At 38.2% G+C, this 22,476-nt stretch overlaps 1 long non-coding RNA gene across 1 annotated transcript in view; it reads left to right on the top strand.

The window, feature by feature from the left end:
• Nucleotides 1–21,421, top strand: part of LOC134287851 (uncharacterized) — a 171,083-nt gene extending 149,662 nt beyond the window's left edge. The window contains exon 4 of the long non-coding RNA XR_009997588.1: nucleotides 20,662–21,421. This is a non-coding gene — a long non-coding RNA (uncharacterized LOC134287851). The remainder of the gene's footprint in view (nucleotides 1–20,661) is intronic.
• The last annotated feature ends 1,055 nt before the right edge of the window (nucleotides 21,422–22,476 follow it).

The raw sequence follows: 22,476 nt of genomic DNA, 5'->3' as shown, positions 1-22,476 counted from the left end.
AACATTTCTTGCTCAATGTCTGCATGGTATTAGTGGAAAAACTATCTGATACAATTCCCCTAGAAGAACTTGTGAAGTGTTCTGAATCGAAAAAGAAATATTCTGGGAAACTGGAGAATGCTGTGCAGTAATTCTAAGAAGATATATTCTTGAGATATCCCTGGAGAAAAGTCAAGAAATAAATCCTGAAGGGATTTCTCAAGGAACTCCTGAAAGAATCTTTGAAGGTATTTTTAAGGTTCACCGGAAAAAAAATTAAAAGAATACCTGAAGGAAGAATTCTATGAATCTCTTAAGAATTTTGCGATCCCACCCGTGGAAGAATATCCGAGGAACTTCCAGGAAGCCCCCTGCAGGAACTTCTAGAAGAATCTATTGAGAATTTTCTGGAGGAATTCCTGAAGAAACGCACGACAGAATCCCTCAAGGAATTCCAGAAAAGAACCCTAACAGAACTAAAAAAAAAACAGATTTTACCATGACAGAACTGGTTTAAAATTAGTTTTAGAAAAGAATATCTTAGAAGAGACGTGCGACTTTGTAAATTTCTATAGAGAGGAATCCTTTGTAAATTTTCTGGTAAACGTCCTTAGGGTTCTCTCTGAAATTTATAGCATAACTCTTGCAAGGATAGTTTTTATTAAAATTTCTGATTTATATACGTTTAAAACTTTCACAAAAAATAGATGAAAATTGTACTTAAATGTAGGAAACAAATTATTCTGTATTGTTTTTAAAATTTTACTGAAAAAAAAAGGTCACGCCGATTACGCCGCCGCCGCCGCCGCCAAATACGGCAAACGGCGTGGCGCCGGCGTCGCCGCCGCCGCTGCCTCAAATTACTGTAAGCGCCGCCGCCGGTGAAAATTGCTTCGGCGCACACGTCTACCTTGCACGTCGTATACAGTGCGATCGCGGTGTAGTATCGATTGCTTGATGGCGCGCGTCCTGAAAGGTTAATGAAAATACAAAAGAAACTTCTTAAGGAACTCCAGGTAGTATACCTGAAGAAATTTTCTGAGAAAATCATGAAGAAAATCATCATGATTTTTTATGAATTTCCTCCGGTAATGCTGTAGGGATTACTTCATCTATAGTTTTCCAAGAATCCCCCCGGTAGTTTATCAATAAATTTGTCCGACAGTTTTTATGCAAATGCTTCCGACAATGAAGGGCCCATATAGCCGAGGCGGTAAACGCACGGGTATTCAGCATGACCATGCTGAGGGTGACGGGTTCGATTCCCGGTCGGTCCAGGATCTTTTCGTAAAGGAAATTTTCTTGACTTCCTTGGGTATAGAGTATCTTCGTGCCTGCCACACGATATACACGTTAGGAACAGACTTGCCCACATGCCAGCCAATCAGAAGACACCATCGATCGGCCCATCGATCGATGCAACGTGGAAGTGATGACCTAGCCAATTATCCAATCGAGGTGGCAACGCGCGCCCAACCAACGTGGACGACGACGGATCGGAAGACATCGACGCAGACTTTGGCCGGGACCGTTTTGCTGAGTCGATAGGTTTAGATAATAAAAGGTTTAGCGGTAGAAGTTTTGAGTCAGTTCCGAGTGTGAAGTGAGTGATATTTATTGTAATCTATCAACTAAGTGAAATAAAATTGTTTTTTTATAAACTCTGATAGCTCAGAGCATTTTTGGCGCAGTCTTGTAGTCAAGTGGTGAAATTTAGTGAAGTGTTAGCCGAGCGGACATCGTTTATCACATTCATCAAGTTTCTAAAGAGGAGCAGTTCTACGCACAACCGAGGGCACCTGTAGTCCAGCATTAGCTATCGTGGAGCGGATATCCAAGATTCGAGGCTATAGGAGGATTGTTCCCGCCATTTGGAACCCGTATCCCAACTTAACTCGGACTCCCTGATGAAACGAATCATCTTGTAAGTACCAATTTAACTACTACTATTACAAAGTGAAACAAAAAGTGCATTAGTGAAAATTCTATTTGTGGGGAGAGCGAATATTGAACCCAAATAATTTTTATTTTGATGTGCATTAAGAAAAAAAGTGCATTAACGGAATTTGTTTGAAGTAAGAGCGAATATCGAACTCATATAATTTCTGCTCTAGTGTTCTCTATTTGAGCAACCAACTGCTCACAAGGTGTATTGAAATCATATTTGCAGCGAGAGCGAATATCGAGCTCAAATCTCATTACCCACTACAAAAATTAACACACACGCGAAATCTAAACGAGCCGTGCTATTCAACGTGAATAGAAACATAACAATGGCCAACGAGCTTACGAAAGAGGAGCTTATTGCTCACATTCAACAGCTTACGGACAACCAGCAATCGCTATTCGACACCATAGCGAGATTGCAAACGAAAGCAGAGGATCCATTTTTGGCATACCAAACGCCTGATCCAATAAAAATTTTAAGCCCATTTAGTGGCAACAAAAAAGAAACCCAAGCATGGCTTGAGGACGTGGAAGACACGTTAAATCTTTTTGAAAAACATAAAAATACTCCTACGTATTCCCAGATAATTCGTGCAATCAAATCCAAAATTATCGGCAATGCAAAGGAAATCCTAATAGCAGCGGGTAACCCAAACACTTGGGAGGACATAAAAGATGTGTTATTGAATGCTTACGGGGACAGAAGAGATCTGGCCTCACATTTCCAATCATTATTTTACATCAGCCAGGGGAACAAAACGATAACGGAATACTATAACACAATCAAAAGCATAGATACGGCAATTAAATCAACCGCTTCGGTAATGGAAGACTATAAATCCAGTACGAAAGCGATAAATAAATTAATCGGCCTCATGACTCTCACGAGATTCATTGACGGTCTAGGGGAAAAGTTATCCATGCACGTCAGAAGTTATCGGCACGAATCTTTGGAAGAAGCCTATAACATAACCATGCAGTATTCCAACGCTGCTTATAGACAGAAAATGGAACAAAAACCTAATACCCCACAACATTTTTCCAAACGCCCTTCAGGCTATCCGAATCAATATAATAAACCACAATCTAATAATCCAAATAGCAACCAAGCCTCCAGTCACTCTGGACAATTTAAAAATCATACATCAAAACAGCTGATCGACAACGACGTCTCAATGAGAACGTCCCGTTCAAAAATGCAAATCAACGCACATACTAACGGCAAAAGTGACGACAGTAAACCAGAGTCAGACGAACCAGAATTTGATACCCCACCGGTCGTCGACACCACTTTGGAATCCGATGAGGACGATTACTTCATTGGTGAGGAGCTAAATTTTCTCCAGGGTCTAAGCGACGATCCAAACAAATAAATAACAACAACTTTCTGCCGTACATTACCTTCGTCACCACTAAAGGCGAGTTGAAATTCCTAATCGACACTGGCGCGAATAAGAATTACATTTCTGCTGACCGCGTAAATCTAGAGTACTGCGACGTCGTTAAAGGCGTAAAGGTGGCAAATATTAAAGGGGCTCATGAAATTACACATTCGGTTTCATTTGATCCATTCCAGATTAAAAAGAAACTGAAGTTTTACGTTTTTAAATTCCATGAATTTTTCGATGGTCTGATTGGATATGAATCCTTGAGAGACCTAAAGGCTCAACTGAATATTTCAAAAAACACCTTGAAAGTCGGAAGAAAGGAATTTAAATTGAAACAAAAATTCCTCAACGACCTAAAGATCAATACAACAGAACAAGAATTTCAATATTTGACTTTAAAAACTTCAAAGGATGGAGATTTTACAATCACAGATGAAAGGAATTTCGGTAAATTTTCAATTTTACCGGGAATCTACAGAAGTTTAAATGGAAAGGCGACGGTAGCAATTCAAAACCATTCAAAGATACCTCTTGAGATAAATATGAACCAAATTGATATCAGGCCGGATAAATGTGAAATTGCAGAGAAACCGAACATCGAGTTTTCTCAGAAGCACGTCGATTACCGCCTTAGGAATGAGCATATGAACGACGAAGAGAAAAAAGCTCTCGAACAGGTAATCCGTAAAAACCTAGAAATTCTTTACGACGAAAACGAAAAACTTACGTTTACGCACAAAATAAAACACAAAATTAGAACTACCGATAATTTGCCGATCCACGTAAAATCTTACAGATATCCACAAATTTTTGAACAGGAAATTCAAAAACAAGTGAAAAAAATGTTGAACGATGGTATAATCAAAGAATCAATTTCTCCATACACTGCACCTGTATGGGTTGTACCGAAAAAGGCAGACGCCTCCGGGAAAAAGAAATTTCGATTGGTTATCGATTACAGAAAACTAAACGAAAAAACCATTAATGATAAATACCCAATACCCGATATAACCGATATATTGGACAAATTAGGTAGAGCCCGTTATTTTTCCACAATTGATCTGGCATCTGGTTTCCATCAGATACAATTAGATGAAGAGGACACTGAAAAAACCGCGTTTTCTGTGAATTCAGGCAAATACGAATTCACCAGAATGCCTTTCGGACTAAAGAACGCTCCGGCAACATTCCAACGCGTAATGGATTGTATGCTCAGAGATTTAATCGGAGTCTGCTGTTTCGTCTATATGGACGATATTATTATATTTTCCACTTCTCTACAGGAACATCAAATGCATCTTGACTTGATTATGAAACGGTTAAAGGAAGCCGGACTAAAGATTCAGCTTGATAAGTGCGAATTCTTTAGAAATGAAGTACAATTTTTAGGTCACACTGTCACCAAAGACGGAGTGTTACCAAATGAAGACAAGATCAAAATTATAAGGGCATGGCCAGTACCTAAGAATGTTAAAGAAATCAGACAGTTTCTTGGAACCTTAGGCTACTATAGGAGATTTATCAAAGATTTCGCTAAACTAGTGAAACCTTTAACAAAATTACTCCGAAAAGACGTTGAATTTGAAATCACTCCAGAAATGGAGGAATGTTTCAAAAAATGTAAGGAGATACTCGTAAGAGATCCGATACTCATCTACCCAGATTATGAGAAAGAGTTTATTTTAACGACCGATGCGAGCGATTACGCCATTGGAGCGGTACTTTCTCAAGGTACACCAGGCAAAGATCGGCCAGTAGCATTCGCATCAAGAACGCTAAATGTAACAGAAGAAAGATATAGCACCACGGAGAAAGAACTCTTAGCGATAGTTTGGGCAGTGAAACATTTTAAATCCTATCTATATGGTCGAAGATTTAAACTTGTAACAGACCATAAACCTTTGATTTATTCACTAACCAACTCTAACGATAAAATCGTTAGATGGAAGTTGGAGTTGAGCGAATTCGACTATGAGATCGTCTATAAACCCGGAAAGCAAAATGTCGTAGCGGACGCTTTATCGAGGATACAAGCAAAGGACGAATTAAATGTTAATACAGCTGATGACGATGAGGATTTGGAGACTATTCATTCTGCTGATACTAGCGATGATTATTTCATTAATTGCACAGAAAGGCCAATAAATTTCTTTAAAACCCAGTTAATATTCAGAATAGACAACATTACCATCGATTCGCACGAAGCTGTTTTCCCAAAATATAACAGATACCTCATAACTCAACCAGAATATACCGAAGTCGACATAGTAAACGTATTCAAAAGATGCCTAAATCCCAAAGGAATCAATTGTATCAAAGCCCCTGTTTCTCTCTTACAACTTATACAGGAAACTTACAAAAATCATTTCTCTGCTAATAGAATATTCAAAGTTTTCATTTCAGAGACACTTTTAGAAGACGTCAGATGGGGAAACGACCAGGATGATTTAATCGCAAAGACCCACGAGTATGGTCATCGAGGATTGAAAGAAAATAAACGACAGATTCTCCAAAAATACTTTTTTCCAGAGCTCGACAGAAAGCTCAAAATTTTTATAAACGCTTGTGACACTTGCAAACGTAGTAAATACGATCGCAAGCCCCCACAACTAATACAAAAAAGTACTTTTGGCGACACTGTTTTCGATAGAATCCATATTGATGTATTTTTCATGAAGGGACAAAAATGGCTTACTATAGTTGATTCATTTTCAAAATTCGCAAACATTATTGCGCTTCAAACGAGGACCATAGTCGATATGAAGCACGCAATTACAGAACACATCAGGCAATTCGGTAGACCGAAAACTATAGTTTGTGATCAAGAACCTTCCTTTAAATCCATCGATTTTATCGGTTTTCTTAACAATTTAAACATCGAGATCCACCACGCGAGTAATTCTTGCTCTAATGGAATCGTAGAGAGATTTCATTCTACATTGATCGAACTCTATCGGACTCTTCATTCAAAATTCAAAGATCTAAGCATTAATGAAATAATGAACGTTTTGGTGGACATTTACAATAATACTTTTCATTCTACAATTAATCAAAAACCACGGGAAGTAGTTTTCAATTCATCTAATTCTACCAACCAAGAAGAAATAGCAGAACATTTTCATAAAATTCAATCGGCCGTCAAAGTCGAGCTTAATAAGAGAAAAATAAATCACGAGAAAAAGTTTTCGGATAATGAAAGCCCCAAACCTCTAAACCAAAATGATAAACTATTTATTAAAAACGGTCAAAGACTAAATAAAGATCAAGACCCGTATAAAATTTCAACAGTTAAAACTAATAATGAGCTTACATACATAGACAGTAACGACATTAAAATACACAAAAACCGGATTAAAAAAATAAAAACATAAAATCCTAAAAACCATAACATTATAAAACATTAAACAAATAAAAAAAAATATTCCTTTCCAGACTAGGGTAAATGATGATGGTTGGACCAGTTTGTAGTGTTTCACTACGAGATGGAAATACATGTCGTTTTTTTCCTATGAACAAAACATTTTTTATGATGAACTAAAGATTGATGGAAAGCTCTACTCTTCTAGTTTCTGAAAAGGACGGCGATTTCAAAATTTACTTGATATTTTGTTATTTAAAATGTTTTTATTGAACAGGAAATTTTGATGTTGGTTGGACCAATGCTGATTGCGGTTGGACCAATATATTGATCATGGTTGGACCAACTAGCAAAAACACATGAACGAGACTAAATGAAGGTAATATCAATATAAACTAATAAAAAGAACATAATAACATGGCTTACGAGAAAGCTGTGAACTATCTACACTATTTGGTATAGATTTTTATGTGTGTTTGTATGATTTCTCTTCTCTAGGGTACATAGTATGGAAATAATGTATGAAGGCCGCAGGTTAATGAAGTTAGTGACGATGAAATGAAACGAGATAATATATTTACATTTTGTAACATTTCAAGGATTTTATTTTTTATTCTTCTAACAATTCACTTGCACAGCATCGTTCCCGAAGCCCAAATCGTCATTGTGAAAGATCAGAAGTCATACTGCAATGCCGCGAATAACGGAAAAACTTCATTCCAGTGCATTCATTTCCGCAAACAACTTAATATATGAATGGCGCCTTAAATTTGGACAGCAAGCAGCGCAGTGTTTTTCACCGCAACCGGATCATCCGTGTTACATCCTTTAGCAGCAGGGTTAGTTGTTTTGGATTTAACGTTACTCGTTCTCTCCTCGGCGTAATTTTGCACGAGTCCAGAACATCCATAATCAGTCCATAACACCAGCACAGTCGCCTCTAGATAGCAGTTCCCGTGTAGATTTTGTGTTCTCTCCGCCGTGTTTTCCCGGATGGATGCACAAAGTGCAGTCGTTCATTTTTCCCTAGAAGCGCATGAATCCCGGTCTGGATGGCAGCGGAGTAGCGGGTGTCGTTCGATATCCGCAATTTATAAAACACTACACTTAACTCAGTCCATATCTTGCCCGTTAATTGCGGGCGAATTAATCCAGCGATATCGTTCGGGAATGCCGGAAGACAACCTTTTCTCCTGCCGGTCGGTGATGAAGCTTTCTTTGCGCAATGAAAACTGTAAATAAACAGAGCTGGCCGTAGCAACCAACATGGTAACGGTTCGGTCCAACTAAAATCATTCGTTGGTCCAACTATGATAATAATCAGTTCATCTTAATTCGGTAATTAATGATATTTTCAATAGAAAATGATATTTTTTTATTTTGCCAGCATAAAGTTTACATATTTTCGCAATAGTATAGAGCAAAAAGTTTATTAGTTTTGATAAGAACAGGTCTTCTAATAATCACTACAAATTGGGTTATGTTGGGGCCCTAATTGTGCTCAAAATGGCCCTTGACAAAATTCTGAATTATATAAAAGATTTAAAGACATTTTAATGAAAGTCGATGTAATTTCAATGAACAAGAGGATATGTTTTAATAATATTGTGACATACGTGACAATTTTCAAAAAAATATTGGTAAAATCAGCTTTTTTTCAAAGTGGTCCAACCATGATCAGTTTTTTGGTTGGTCCAACCATCATCATTTACCCTAATTCTCATCCACCTGGTAAATGCGACCACATACAAGGAAATATCGAACAATAATGGCATGGTCGCCATAAAAATAAAAACAGTACGGATAAGGACAGGATATGAAAGGACGCTACATAAGATTAATTTGGTATCCCTTGAAGATAACATCAAATACATAGAAAAGATCACACACTCATATAAAACCGTTGAACATTTAGAGCAAACCCTTCAGGAGAAGTTAACGATAGCTAAGGAAAAACTTTCTAGTTTAATCCCACGTAGAACAAAGAGAGCACTGATGAATGTCCTTGGAACAGCAATTAAATTTATTGCGGGTAATCCCGATAACGAGGATCTGGAGATCATACACGAAGGATTAGGAATATTGCAGGATCAGGAGAATAAGTTAGTACAAAACCAAACCAAGCAAATCCAAATTAACGAGCTTTACAAAAGCAAACTTAATAACATTACAGATTCGTTAAGGAAAATTAGTACGACAATCTCTAGAGAATTTAACACAGTACAAAACCTTAGATCCGACTTAGAGTTCATTAATCTCATTTGGAATGCAGACAAAATAATTCATATATTGGAATCCATAGAAGAACAAATCGAGTTCTCCAGATTAGGCCTCATAAACAAGAATATTCTTTCGTTACATGACAAGCAGGCTATCGCAGGGAAACTTAGGAAGCAAAACATCCCCCTTAACTATTTTGACGAAATCTTTCAGTATTGCTCAGCAACTATCGGTATCAGCGGCGGACAAGCGATGGTACTCGTGAAGACCCCAGTACTAGACGAACACCACTACGACCTGCTGGAGCTTCACACGTTAAAGGTCAACGATTCGAGGATAGAAACCGACATAAACCTGGTGGCAAAACACGGCAATCTGATCTACGCTCAAACGACAAAATGCGATATTTGCGAAGGTAACAAGCTTATTGAAGACGAGTGCATCTACAATATCTTAACACATCAAACACCAAAGTGCCCACTCGTAAGTACAAAACAAAGATTCCAAGTCAAAGAGGTCATAGACGGCGTAATCCTTATTGACACTGCGGAAAACATCGAGGTGAATGATTCATGCGGGGATTCAAAAATAATTACCGAACCAACTATAATAGAGATCGGGAATTGCACAATCAGAGCACGCAATTTCACATTCTCCGGTAAAATTGATGTCATAAGCCAAGAAAACTACTTGATCCCAATTTACAGCAAACCTCTTCAGAAGGCAAACTACACGTACAACGAAGAGGAAAACTTCATGCTGCGAATTCAAAACCTGGAAGAACTCAGCGAGATTCAACTTTCTCTTAACAGCACACACAAGAGGGTAACATTTGGAGGCCTAGCCCTCCTGGTTTTAACATTTCTTTGTTTCGTCATTGCTTTTCTTTACAAGAAAACCCACAACAAGGATACCAAGGAGAACCACGTCGACGCTCTGCTACTTAGAGCAAAGAATCTAGGAGAAGTAGAAGCAACCGGTGGTTCCAATACCCAAACAGAAGGAAAGGATCCTGAGAAGAAGCGGCTGAAACTCATCCCAGAGCCAAGATTCGAGCTCCTGAAACATCAAACGAGGACGCTTGATACTTGAGGGGGGAGGCGTTAGGAACAGACTTGCCCACATGCCAGCCAATCAGAAGACACCATCGATCGGCCCATCGATCGATGCAACGTGGAAGTGATGACCTAGCCAATTATCCAATCGAGGTGGCAACGCGCGCCCAACCAACGTGGACGACGACGGATCGGAAGACATCGACGCAGACTTTGGCCGGGACCGTTTTGCTGAGTCGATAGGTTTAGATAATAAAAGGTTTAGCGGTAGAAGTTTTGAGTCAGTTCCGAGTGTGAAGTGAGTGATATTTATTGTAATCTATCAACTAAGTGAAATAAAATTGTTTTTTTATAAACTCTGATAGCTCAGAGCATTTTTTACACATGCAAAATGGTCATTGACAGAGGAAGCTCTCAGTTAAAAACTGTGGAAGTGCTCATAGAACACTAAGCTGAGAAGCGGGCTTTGTCCCAGTGAGGACGTTACGCCAAGAATAGGATAGGATGTTGGAGCAGTCATCGGAAGAGTTGCATAAGACATATCCAGGTGTATTTCTTAAGGATATGCTGGATTCATATTTTGCGAGAAAACACCTCCTGATTTTGTTAGAGACATACGAGAGATGTACAGAACAAATTCCAGAGAAACTTTTTAAAAAGTAGCATGGAAGGATTTTTGAAGATATTGCAGTTGAAACGTCTTGGAAAAACTCTAGAGAAATTCCGTTAGGAAAAATTGTGTAAAATTTCTAAAGAAAATTCCTGAGGGAACCCTTAAAAAAGCCAGAGAATGGGGCACGTTTGGTGTAGTACTAGAATTGTTGTAATGAGCTGAATTTTAGTATGGTGAGAAGGTCAATTCTCCGTTTCTGCAAAGAAATGGTACAAAAAGCGTGGGTATTATGATTCCTTGCCTAATTTGATGCTGTTTGAGTAAAACTTTGGATAAATATGTTGTTTATGTTGCAAGGAATGGAGAAAATAATAACACTGTTACCCAAAGTTTTGCTCAAACAGCATCAAATTAGACAAGGAATCATAATACCCACGCTTTTTGCACCATTTCATTGCAGAAACGGAGAATTGAAATTGACCTTCTCACCATACTAAAATTCAGCTCATTACTACAAATCTAGTACTTCACCGATCTGTCCTATTGCAAAAGCTAATGCCTTAAACATTTTTGAAAAAAAAAAATGCCGAAAACATTTTTTTTATAAACTGCGAAATACAAAAGCAATTTCCGGATGAATCTCCAATGAAATTGTTGCAGGTATTTTCAGGTTTTTCAAAATAAATTGATCTTGTCACATTGCCAGTAAAATGCTTAAACCAACTAATGGATTCTTAAATTTCTAAAAAAAAAAAAAATACGGAGAACTGCATATAAAGTTTTGTCTCGGAAATTTTCGGCAAAAACCCTGAACAAATTGCCAGAGAAGATCTTGAAGGAATTACAAGGCTGTGGAAAAAAAAATCCGGCAGTTTTCTTTGAGAAATCCTTAATGATTTTTTTTTTCCGGGATTCCTTTAGAAATATCGTCATTGATTTCTTTTGGTATTTTTTTGGGAATTCTCTGGTAAGAAATTTGCTTCAGAATTTCCAACAGCAATATACTTGAAAGTTCTTTCAGCAATATACAAGGCGGACTTTTTTGGGAAATTGATTCAGGATTTAGGGGCTGTCCATAAACCACGTGGTCATGAGGGGGGGGGGGGGGCGGGCAATGACCATTTTGTATGGACAAATAAAATTTTTTGTATGGACAAATGACCACGCGGGGGGGGGGGGGGGGGGGGGTTGAAAAGTCCCAAAAAAATGACCACGTGGTTTATGGACAGCCCCTTATTCAGCAAAAATCTTCAGAAATTGTTCCGAATAATCCTCCAGAAACATCTGTTTTATTCGTGAATTTTAATTTAATGCTTATTATTTACATACCTATTTCGAATTATCTGAGGAATTTCTAAAGATAAATCCGATGAAATTTAGTATCAAATTAAAAAAAAAAATGCAAAATTCTCGGCGGAATTTCTCTGGTAAATCCTCTATGGATTCTTCTGGGAATATCTTCGGACATTTTGTCCTTGGTTTCGATCGGAATTTTTTTAAGAATTCTCTGATAAATTGTTTAAGAATTCCTAAGAAACTTTCCTAAGGAATTGAAACGGATATTTATTTGGAAATTCCTCCGACAATTTATTAAGCAGCCTTCTTCGATTTTTGTTCGGGAAATTGCTTTGGGGTTTCTTTAGGCAAAGCTTTTGAAATTGTTCCGAATAATTTTTCAGATTTTTTGCAGAAATATGTTATTTTTGAGTATTTTAATTTAAGGCTAATTCTTTACATATTTCGTATTGTCTGAGTTATTTTAATATTAGATGAAATTTATTCTGGAATTTCCGAAAAAAAAAACGGAAAAATTTCTCTAAAAAATCCTTATGGGATTCTTTCGGGAATTCCTTCGGAGATTTTGTTCATGGTTCATTTCGTTTTTTTTTTATTTCTCTGGTAAATTGTTTAAGAATTCCTACAATTTTTGCTGAAGATTTAAGCAGTCTTTTGATTTTTTTTTGGGGAATCGCTCTAGGATTTCTTCAGATATTATCTTTAGAAATTGTTTCGAATAATCCATTATAAGTTTCTGCAGAAATTTCTTTTTTGATTCGTGTATTTTAGCTGAATGCAAATTTTTTACACATTTTCGAATTGTCTGAGGAATTTCTAAAGATGAAACCGTCACAACATACATTACATTAACACTAATAGTTCACGTTTTATATTTGAGAGGATTAGAAGCTAAGGGATGTTTGTTGCAAAAACCCACAATTGGATAAATAAGGTTTAAAGTTTTTCATGAACTTGTCATCTCAAACAAAATGTATGGAGTTTCAAAATCGACCCAATTTTATCCGATTGGTTGTAATTATTCTAACCACTGTAGAAATAATCTTAAAAACGTTTAAAATCTGAAGATTTCTTTTTTATAAGGTACACCGGGGCAAGTTGAAACGGGTGGGGCAAGATGAAACGCAAAGTTTTGGAATAGATTTAAATACAATTTGAAAATTTTTCTATCGTTTAAAGATTGTTTGAATTAAAAACTATGTGTTATGTCATTCAAGTTGTTTACCATCATTGAATAACATCATGTTAACCCGCTGTTTCATCTTGCCCCACCCGTTACAACTTGCCCCGGTGTACCTTATGCTCATCTCGAAATCGATAAAATGACATCTGTGCCACTCATTTGTGAATTGTTAGTGTTAGTGTGGCCCTCAAAAAGGTTTAGAGCGGCTCGCGATCTGATTTTCAAATATATAAAAATATCGCCCGCTGAAAGATTGCAACAACTAAAAGAAAAACGTTGTTATCAAAGTAAACAAAAAATCTTGCACTAAAATTGCCACAAGAAAATAGTTGAGTGAAGATGCCATAAGTTTCTACAAAATAAGGTTAACTCTTTCGGTAAAATATAAAGGGTGTCTTTTGTGTCCTGAAAAATTAAATTCAAATTTGATCAAAATGAATATTGCGGCCGGAGCCGTGTTGATAAATTTAAATTTTGGCCCGCTGAGACAGTAGGGCTGAGGACCACTGTACTAAGAGTATTGTGGGCTAACTCAATTGTTCTCAAAATAACTGTTGAAAAAAAAATACTAAATTATTAGGAAGGTTCTTCAAGAAATTATAGAAGAAATACTTCTTCTGAAGAAAAATAAAAAAAAAGCCGAAACAGTTGTTAAGGAAACTGTCGGAGAAATCATTGTTTAAATTACCAGAAAGAACTTTCCAAAAAAATTCATAAATCAAAAGGAAGCCTCAAGGGAAGCCTTAATTAACTGTCAGATTTGCATTCTGAGTTGAACTTATAAAAAAAGCGCAGGAACAGTACCAAAAATTTCAGAAAGACTTGCTGAGGAGTTCTGCCGAAATTGCCGTCACGACTGTCAAAGAAATTTTATAATAAATTCCTACAAGAATCACTGTGAGAATCCCTTGTGGACTTGCACAAATGATTTCCTAAAACTGTGCTTAAAGAGTGCTTAAGGTTTTCCTAAAATGTTGTTGGAAGAACGTCTCAATAAACTGCATGAAGAATTTCAGGAGGAAGTATACTTAAGGACCTGCAGGATATTTTTGTTTCAAATTTGGCAAATGATTTCATCAGAAACATGGCTGTTGTACCAAAGTCGGAATCCGTACCTGGCTCGGTGAAATAGGTTCGAGCAACTCCAGAATGAAGGAGGAAAGTTGCAGTAAATCGCCAGGAAGATCTAATCAAGAGATCCAGAACACCAAGTCTTCACTCCAGATGTTCGACCTAGATTCCGAACCTTTTGGATGCTTCTTCTACTTCAGGCAGGGATGCCAGATGATTTTTTGAAAAATCTGTATTACTATTTTCAAAAATCTGTATCCCATACAAAATTTGGGAGAAAAATCTGTGTCCCATACAAAAATAAAATGGCCCTTCTAGCTCAATAATCTGTATTTAATATAAAACGAAATCTGTATGGAAGCTTAAAAATCTGTATAATAAGTACAGATAAATCTGTGTATATGGCATCCCTGACTTTAGGTAAGTATTCACTTGTTGCACTAATCAAATGAATTTATTCTCACAAATTTCTATTTATTTCTCCCACAGATCTCTTACACTATGGACCGCACAGTGAACAGCGACGAACATACACGACCGGCTGGATAAAACAAACTAAACTAACTAGATAAAACAAGTGGCTCGGTGACTAGCTGAAAAGCCGAGCCGATTGATTACATGTGCGTTGGTGGCCGTTACTTTGCAACGAAGGGTCTCGGTAGCAGTGGCCGAAACTGTAATCGGTCGCGTTTGGCCTAATTTTAATTGTAATGTGAAACAATGGCTATTTTTAATAACATAAAAAAAAACAGTATAAACAATTCATTAAAAATTGCTGAAGGAATCGATTAAAAATGCAGATAAAGTTCATAAAAACAATCCTAAGGATTGTGGTATTTTTTAAATAATTTCCAGTGGATTTTTTTTTATAATTTTACTATAGAAATTCTTGAAAAATGACAAGAATACTTGAAGAAAATTGAGAAAAAAAATCCTAAACATTCCCGAAGGAACCAGCTGGGGAATTTATTATTTAATAAGCTTTCGAATAAACTTTTTGGTGAAAGTTAAGAAAAAATGATCGAGGAATTCTTAAAAATTGTCACAGCATTCCTCAATACAATAATGACGGAAAAATTCCTGAGACAATTTTCGAAGGAATTTCCAAAAAAAAATTGAGAGAGTCGACAGCAAAATTCTTTCAGGAATATGCAAAAGAGTTTCTGGACATTTTCTTTTATCTTTATCAAAGAGATTTTTACCCGGGGCTAGATTATCTTGAGGCCCACGCTTTACTTCTTTAATGAAGGAAGAACACTTATTTTGTAAATTTGTCGAGAGTGGGATTTGTTCCCAGGTCTTCGGCGTGATAGTCATGCGCCTCAATCATCGCAAGAGGTCCACCACGTTGGAGAAATTATCGGATTAATATCTCAAGAGATAAGGGGAAGAATTAAAAGGAGAGTTCCTGAAAAACTGTCGTAAAATTTTTAAAAGGATTGAGAATTACTAATGAACACTCCTGAAAGAATTTTCGGTGGAAATTCAGAAAAGTTACCAGGGATTGCAGGAGGAAATCACAAGAAATGCTGGAGGTGCTTTTCGTCCATACAACAATATTTAAATTTCTTTGAAGCATAGACTTTGCCAAAACTCAACCTCACCCCTTCCCCCAAAAAGTCTACGTGGATTATGAACGGCCGCTAAGTTATCAGTTTAAGCTTCCGGTTTCGTGTACAATACTGTCTCAGCAAATTTGTGACTGTTTGGAATCTTTTCAGCACAATTTTAATTGAATCAACAATGTTTTTTTAAAGAACCCGACGCAAATAAGTGTTGTCAAGATACGAGTGTACTAATGACTTAATGTTTGACACACGGTGAAATACGTACTGTATCTTACCCTATACAAAAAACATGTCAATTGGTATATGAAATTGACTAAGTTATAGCGGCAAGTGATTAAAATAAGTACACTTGTTCAAATGATACAAGCAAGGGTACATGATCCTACGTTGTTTGCTTTTTGCCTTTCTCGTACACCAAGGTGTACCGAAAGGCTAGATGTTCACTCCAAAAATGAAATTTTGATAGAGCCCCCGGAGGGGCAAGTTTCATATACCAATCGACTCAGCTCGACGAGTTGAGATGATGCCCGTGTGTGTGTATGTGTGTGTGTATGTATGTGTGTGTGTGTATGTGTACAAAAAAGGTCACCTCACTTTTAGACAGTAAATATCAACCGATTTTAACGATCAATGGCTCATTCGACGCAGAATCTGGTCCCATTGGTTCCTATTGAAAATGGTTCGGATCGGTCCAGCCGTTCCGGAGTTATGGCCATTTAGGTGTTCCGGATCGGTACCCCTGGAAGGGGACAGACATGAACATGCACCAAACCCATGCATGCGACCCATCAAACCACGGCATTTACGATTATCTGATGAACGATGAGCAGGAAAATAGTCTCAGACCATATCTGAATCGGTAATGTTCCGATACCGGTTCTGAGTTTCCCGCCGGAAGTGGCCAAATATCAAATTGAACATAACTCATGCATGCGACATATCAAATAGCGACTTTTTTGATAATCTGATGAACAGTTAGCAGGAAAACACTATCAGACCACATCTGAACCGGTACTGTTCCGGAACCGGTTCCGGGGGTCCCGGCGGATGTGGCCAAATAAAAAAGAGTACCTAACCCATGCATGCGATACAACAAATAACGGCTTTTCTGATAACCTGATGACTGGTTATCAAAGAAATAGGTTAGGACCACATTAGAGACAGCCGGTTGTATTCCGGAACCAGTTCCGGGTGTCGCGCCAGAAATGGCCAAATATAAAAGTGAACCAAACCCATGCATGCGACACATCAAACAGCGGCATTTTCGATAACCTGAGAAACGGTAATCAGGAAAAAAGTATCAGACCATATCTGAACCGGTGGTGTTCCGGAACCGATTCCAGATATCCCACCGGAAGTGGCCAAATATAAAAGAGTACCAAACCCATGCATGCGACACATCAAACAGCGGCATTTTCGATAACCTGATGAACGGTTAGCAGGAAAACAATATTAGTCCATATCTGAACCAGTAGTGTTCCGGAACCGGTTCCGGGGGTCCCGGCGGATGTGGCCAAATAAAAAAGAGTACCTAACCCATGCATGCGATACAACAAATAACGGCTTTTCTGATAACCTGATGACTGGTTATCAAAGAAGTAGGTTAGGACCACATTAGAGACAGCCGGTTGTATTCCGGAACCAGTTCCGGGTGTCGCGCTGGAAATGGCCAAATATAAAAGTGAACCAAACCCATGCATGCGGCATTTTCGATAACCTGAGAAACGGTAAGCAGGAAAACAGTATCAGACCATATCTGAACCGGTAGTGTTCCGGAACCAGTTCCGGATGTCCCACCGGAAGTGGCCAAATTTAAAAGAGTACCAAACCCATGCATGCGACACATCAAACAGCGGCATTTTCGATAACCTGATGAACGGTTATCATGAAACAGTATCAGACCATGTCTGAATCGGTAGTTGTCCGGAACCGGTTCCGGGGGTCTCGACGGATGTGGCCAAATATAAAAGAGTACCTAACCCATGCATGCGGTACAACAAATAACGGCTTTTTTGATAACCTGATGACTGGTTATCAAAGAAATAGGTAAGGACCACATTAGGGACAGCCGGTAGTGCCGTAACCAGTTCAGGTGTCCCTCCGAAAGTGGCTAAATATATGTGACAGAGAAAAGCTAGGATTTTTGATAACCTCATGAACGTTAGCAAGCAAACAGACTAAGACCGGTGAAAAAAAAATGTTTTACGCATATGGTCAAATGTAAACCGTTACGTAGTAATTGAACTTTACATGTTTTTGACTTTGCTTCTCTCAAACTGGCTATAACTTGAAAATGGTCAAACTTATCGCATTTGAAAGATTATTAAATTTGCTACCAAAAAAATCTTGAAATCTATTTGTTAAAAACTTAATGTTCACAAATTAAGCTAAAAAACTATATGTTCACTCAAAAAACGATTTTTCGAAAAAAGGCTCGGAGGATCAAGTCGCATATACCAATCAACTCAGTTCAACGAATTAGGATTATGTATGTATGTGCGCAAAATAAGTTCACTCACTTTTAAGGCACTTCAAATTAACCGATTTTTCAGATTATAGCTTAAATCTGACTGGAATTGTTTGCTATTAAAAATGGTCCAGATCGGCCAAGGCGTTCCGAAGTTCTGACCATTTCAGTGATCCGGACCAGCACCGGTAGAACTGGCCGTATATAAAACTGAACTAGCCCCATCATGCGATACATCATGGTTGACGAGTTTTGTGCGGAAATCAGCACTGGAGCCCAGAAGCTCCACTAAAACTTAAGATGGCGGCTCCGAATTCAAAATCGCGGCTCTTTAATGGAGTTTTAGGGCCTGAAACAATGCTTTTTTGGTATATTTGGTATGGGGATGATTTCTGGATTCCAAAAATGGCGACTTGAATATCCAACCCAGCCAACAATTTGGTTGCTATATCGAAATTGCAACTGAAATAGTCACACATATATAGCAACAAATAAATCGTATTCAATGCACGAAACAGGCATATACATACTAAAGTGGAGGCCATATCAAAACATATATACGATTACTGCGATTCCATCCAACAGAATTTACGATTTCTCGAAAAATTTCAACGATTTCGCCGATTTTATCCGTCCATATATACGATTATGCATGATCTTATTACGATTGAGAGTACCAATATACGACTCAAGATTTTCAAAATAAAAAAAAACAATTGGTGTTCAGTGGGAATCGAACTTAGGTCCTTTGATTGGGAACTGCGCGTTATCTCTATTGGCTATACTGCCAAGTTGAAAATAGAGAGTTCAAAGTGGATGGCATGAAACGAATAAAAATTAGCATGGTACGGTGCGAGACTTGTGGTGGGAGCGTTGTTGTTGTGCATTGAGTGGCACCAAAAGTGGTTCCGTGCAAGAGGTCCGGAATTCACATCGTTGTTGGAATCTATACATCACTTATTGTAAGTCATCTGATAGTATGAAAACCTATATATTTGGTTGAAATTATTGCTACCATGGTTGGAATGTGTCAACAACATTAAAAATACAAATTTGTGATGAATACATTTTTTTTCTTTTTCTCCATCTCATAAATATGTAAATAAAACCATTAACGATTTCCTAGATTAAGATTCAACTATTAAAAGTGCAGTAACAATCATATGCGACTGTAAAAATTAATGTACGATTTCTACGACTTCATTCACTTGGTATACGACGCAAGTGTGACGCAAACGATCAATGTACAACTTTGTTAAAGTTGTATACGATTTCACCGATTTCCATCATACCTTTAGGTAGCAAGCTCGATTTAGCAGATTCATATACGATGTGAAGCGACGATTTCCACGATAAAAAGAAATCATATATGCTAGCGAACTTGCAGCTTGACACTAAGAATGTATGTTTTTTTCACGATTCTATCCGATTCTGTGCGATCCTACCGATAGTATCTCGCACCTTTTATGATCGGAGACGACTATATGAAACAAAATCGCAATTGAAATTTAATTTGGCATGAAATGTGATTTTACGCAATCATTGTCAACAAATATACATATTACATATTATACAATTCTGATTCAATATATAAAAATATACGATTTTTTCCACACAATGATTTACGATATGTGGTTGGCTGGGAAGATGTTGGTCCAAAATCAAGATGGCGACTGTTTAATGAAGTATATTTTTCGTAGGGAAGATGCCTGGACGCCAAAAATAGCGACCAGAACATCTAAGATGGCAATCTTAAATCCTAAATGGCAGCTTCAAATTCAAGATAGCGTCTTTTTCTTAAGATTTTGAGGCTCAAACATTAAAAGCCAGATAAACGATATGATTTCTTGTATCATGAAATGGATTTCTGTTAATTGTATAAAAGTGCGATATACATCAACATTTCGCTTGATTTTTATTGAAATGGGGTTTCGAAGGCACGAGAAAGGCGCCATCACCGCTAGGTGGATTAATTAGGGTTTTTAAAGGTGTTTCCACCTACCAAGAGCTTCTCGAATCCCACTTTATTCCATTTCGCTTAAATCAATTTGTTCTTCAATTTGCCACGTAGAACGTGTTTTTCATCTGTAGCATCGTCGTCTTTTGCCCACCGGGCCTAGAAAAGATTGGATCATATGCAGAGCATCGTTTGTCGCTAAAGCACCACCACCGATAGACCGTCTCAATTTCCTCCTCCCGCACACAGAATGAGTAATTTCAGGACGAACGACACGATTCGCATAAATTAAATGCGAAACGCTGCTGCTACTGTCGGTTGGGAGAAACACGCGAGGCAAGCCATATGCGAGGGCACCACCAGCATCCGATGTGATTTGCTTTCTTCGGTGTAGATGCACATGACAAGGTGGTTGTTATTGAAGATTCCTCTTCTTAATGGATTTTTGAGCACCAAATAATTATCATTTCATGCAGCGTCGCCAAGCCGTCGCGTCGCACCTCACAGCGTCAACCGAAAATCACTAAAATTACATCCTTCTGTCTCTGTTTTCCCGCAGGAACCCCGATGGAGCTGTCGCGTCAACCAACCACTGTCTGAGAAGTAACTTGTTGTGTGTGATTGCTGTATCCATCGTCGATCGAGCATTCGAACTCCGCGGAGGACCTATAGGGGTCACGTCAGGGGCGACCGGCAGGGAGCCCAACGCACATTCCTTAAAGGTAAGAAAATTTAACAAACTCTGTACTTTTTTGGGGAGGGCGGTCCATCTTGAACTGGAATGGGGTCATTGAACTGCACTGTCGTGTAACCCGTTGGTCGTTGTGGTCACCATCGTCGTTCGTCGTGCTGCCTGCAACTGGTAATTTGTGTCCCTTTTTTTTCGGGACAGAAACTCAATTATCTCATCGATGTCGGTGTCGTATTTCATCGAGGACTTCTCCTCTTCTGGAGCTCACATCGCATACCTTCGAGTTCGAGTTATTCATTGCGTGACGATGATGGTTGGTTGTTTAGTATCCAATGAAGGGATAAGAAAAAAAGGAGATTTTTTTTTCGGGGCGATGGTAAAAGATGTCGAACAGCTCAGCATCGGCGACGTGGAATTACAAATGATTGCATGTGTTCGTTCATCTTGGAAAGGAGCTGTGCACGGGATGCTGGATTGGATGGACACAAAAGGGATTTCTGATGCATTGCATATGAAATGCATTGTGCTTCGGGTGTTGGCACAGAAGAACGCTAAAATGCAGTGGTTGGGAACGAATTTTAAATAAATGATGTAGATTGGGGGAATCGGACAATGCACAAGGTGTACACTGTTGAATCATCGGTTGGCCGTGTACATCCCAAGCAACACGACTTGTTGCTAAGCCAGTAACAGCAACCTTATTGCGATTTATTCACTGTCCGTAATACGGACGACAGAACAAAATTGCTTCTTCTTTGAAACCCAAAAAGCGCAGATTCTGAATTCTTATGCAACATAAACGAAGAGGAATGATAAAAAAAATGGGAAAAGATTTTGTCCAGATTCGAACCATGGACACCAAGAATATTATGTACTCACCTTACATACTACACCAAGAGCTCTGTGAGATAATCGATGCTCAACGCACCATAAAAGCTACTGAAATCATTTGTTACTTTATTGCACCTTCTTTGTCACAAGTTAGAGAACTGTCAAAATGAAAAGACGCTCAAGTTTTCTGTAACGCATTTGGAACCTAATCTGAACAAACAAACCAGAGTTAGATGTTTCATGCATGTTACATAACACATTTAATGTAAGCTGATTGTATTATCACTTGTGAGCAACAAGTAAGCTCCGCCTCCACGAATCGATGTCAAACACGTGGTAATTTGTGATTTCTATGAAACAAAGCCGCAACTTTACGAATTTCGGAGTTGAAATGCAACTCAACTGACAAGATGGAAGTTTTGTGTGCTTCTAGTGCAACTCATTTAGACCAAAGCATAGAAAGCTACATTCTGGATGATGTTGCAGGTGCTGCTTGGGCATATGCCTGTTTCGTACTGAACAAAGGCTACAGTAAACTGTAATTTAAAGATGTCAGGTGGTTTCAAACGTGCGTTGTACAGTGCTTACTGGCATACAGCATCACAGTGCTGGTGAAAACCATCTGAGACAGGGCCACTATAGCTGTGGAGACTAACTTTTTTTATTCTTCATCCATTTAACCAAATTTACAGCTATTTTGTCCACTAGGGCACTGCGTGAGCGATTCCAATTGGCAGCTGCACTTACACTTCGTACAGCACCTAAAAGTATTCTATTCTAGTTCTACTATATCGAACTGGTTGCGTTTGCACTGCTGTCACTGTTCTACCCTGTCCATGGTAGAATGTGAGC

The sequence above is a fragment of the Aedes albopictus genome, chromosome 2 (assembly GCF_035046485.1).
Source record: "Aedes albopictus strain Foshan chromosome 2, AalbF5, whole genome shotgun sequence".
NCBI classification, from domain to species: Eukaryota; Metazoa; Arthropoda; class Insecta; order Diptera; family Culicidae; genus Aedes; species Aedes albopictus.
Note: the sequence above shows the minus strand (reverse complement) of the source record. Positions and strands in the feature narration are given on the sequence as shown.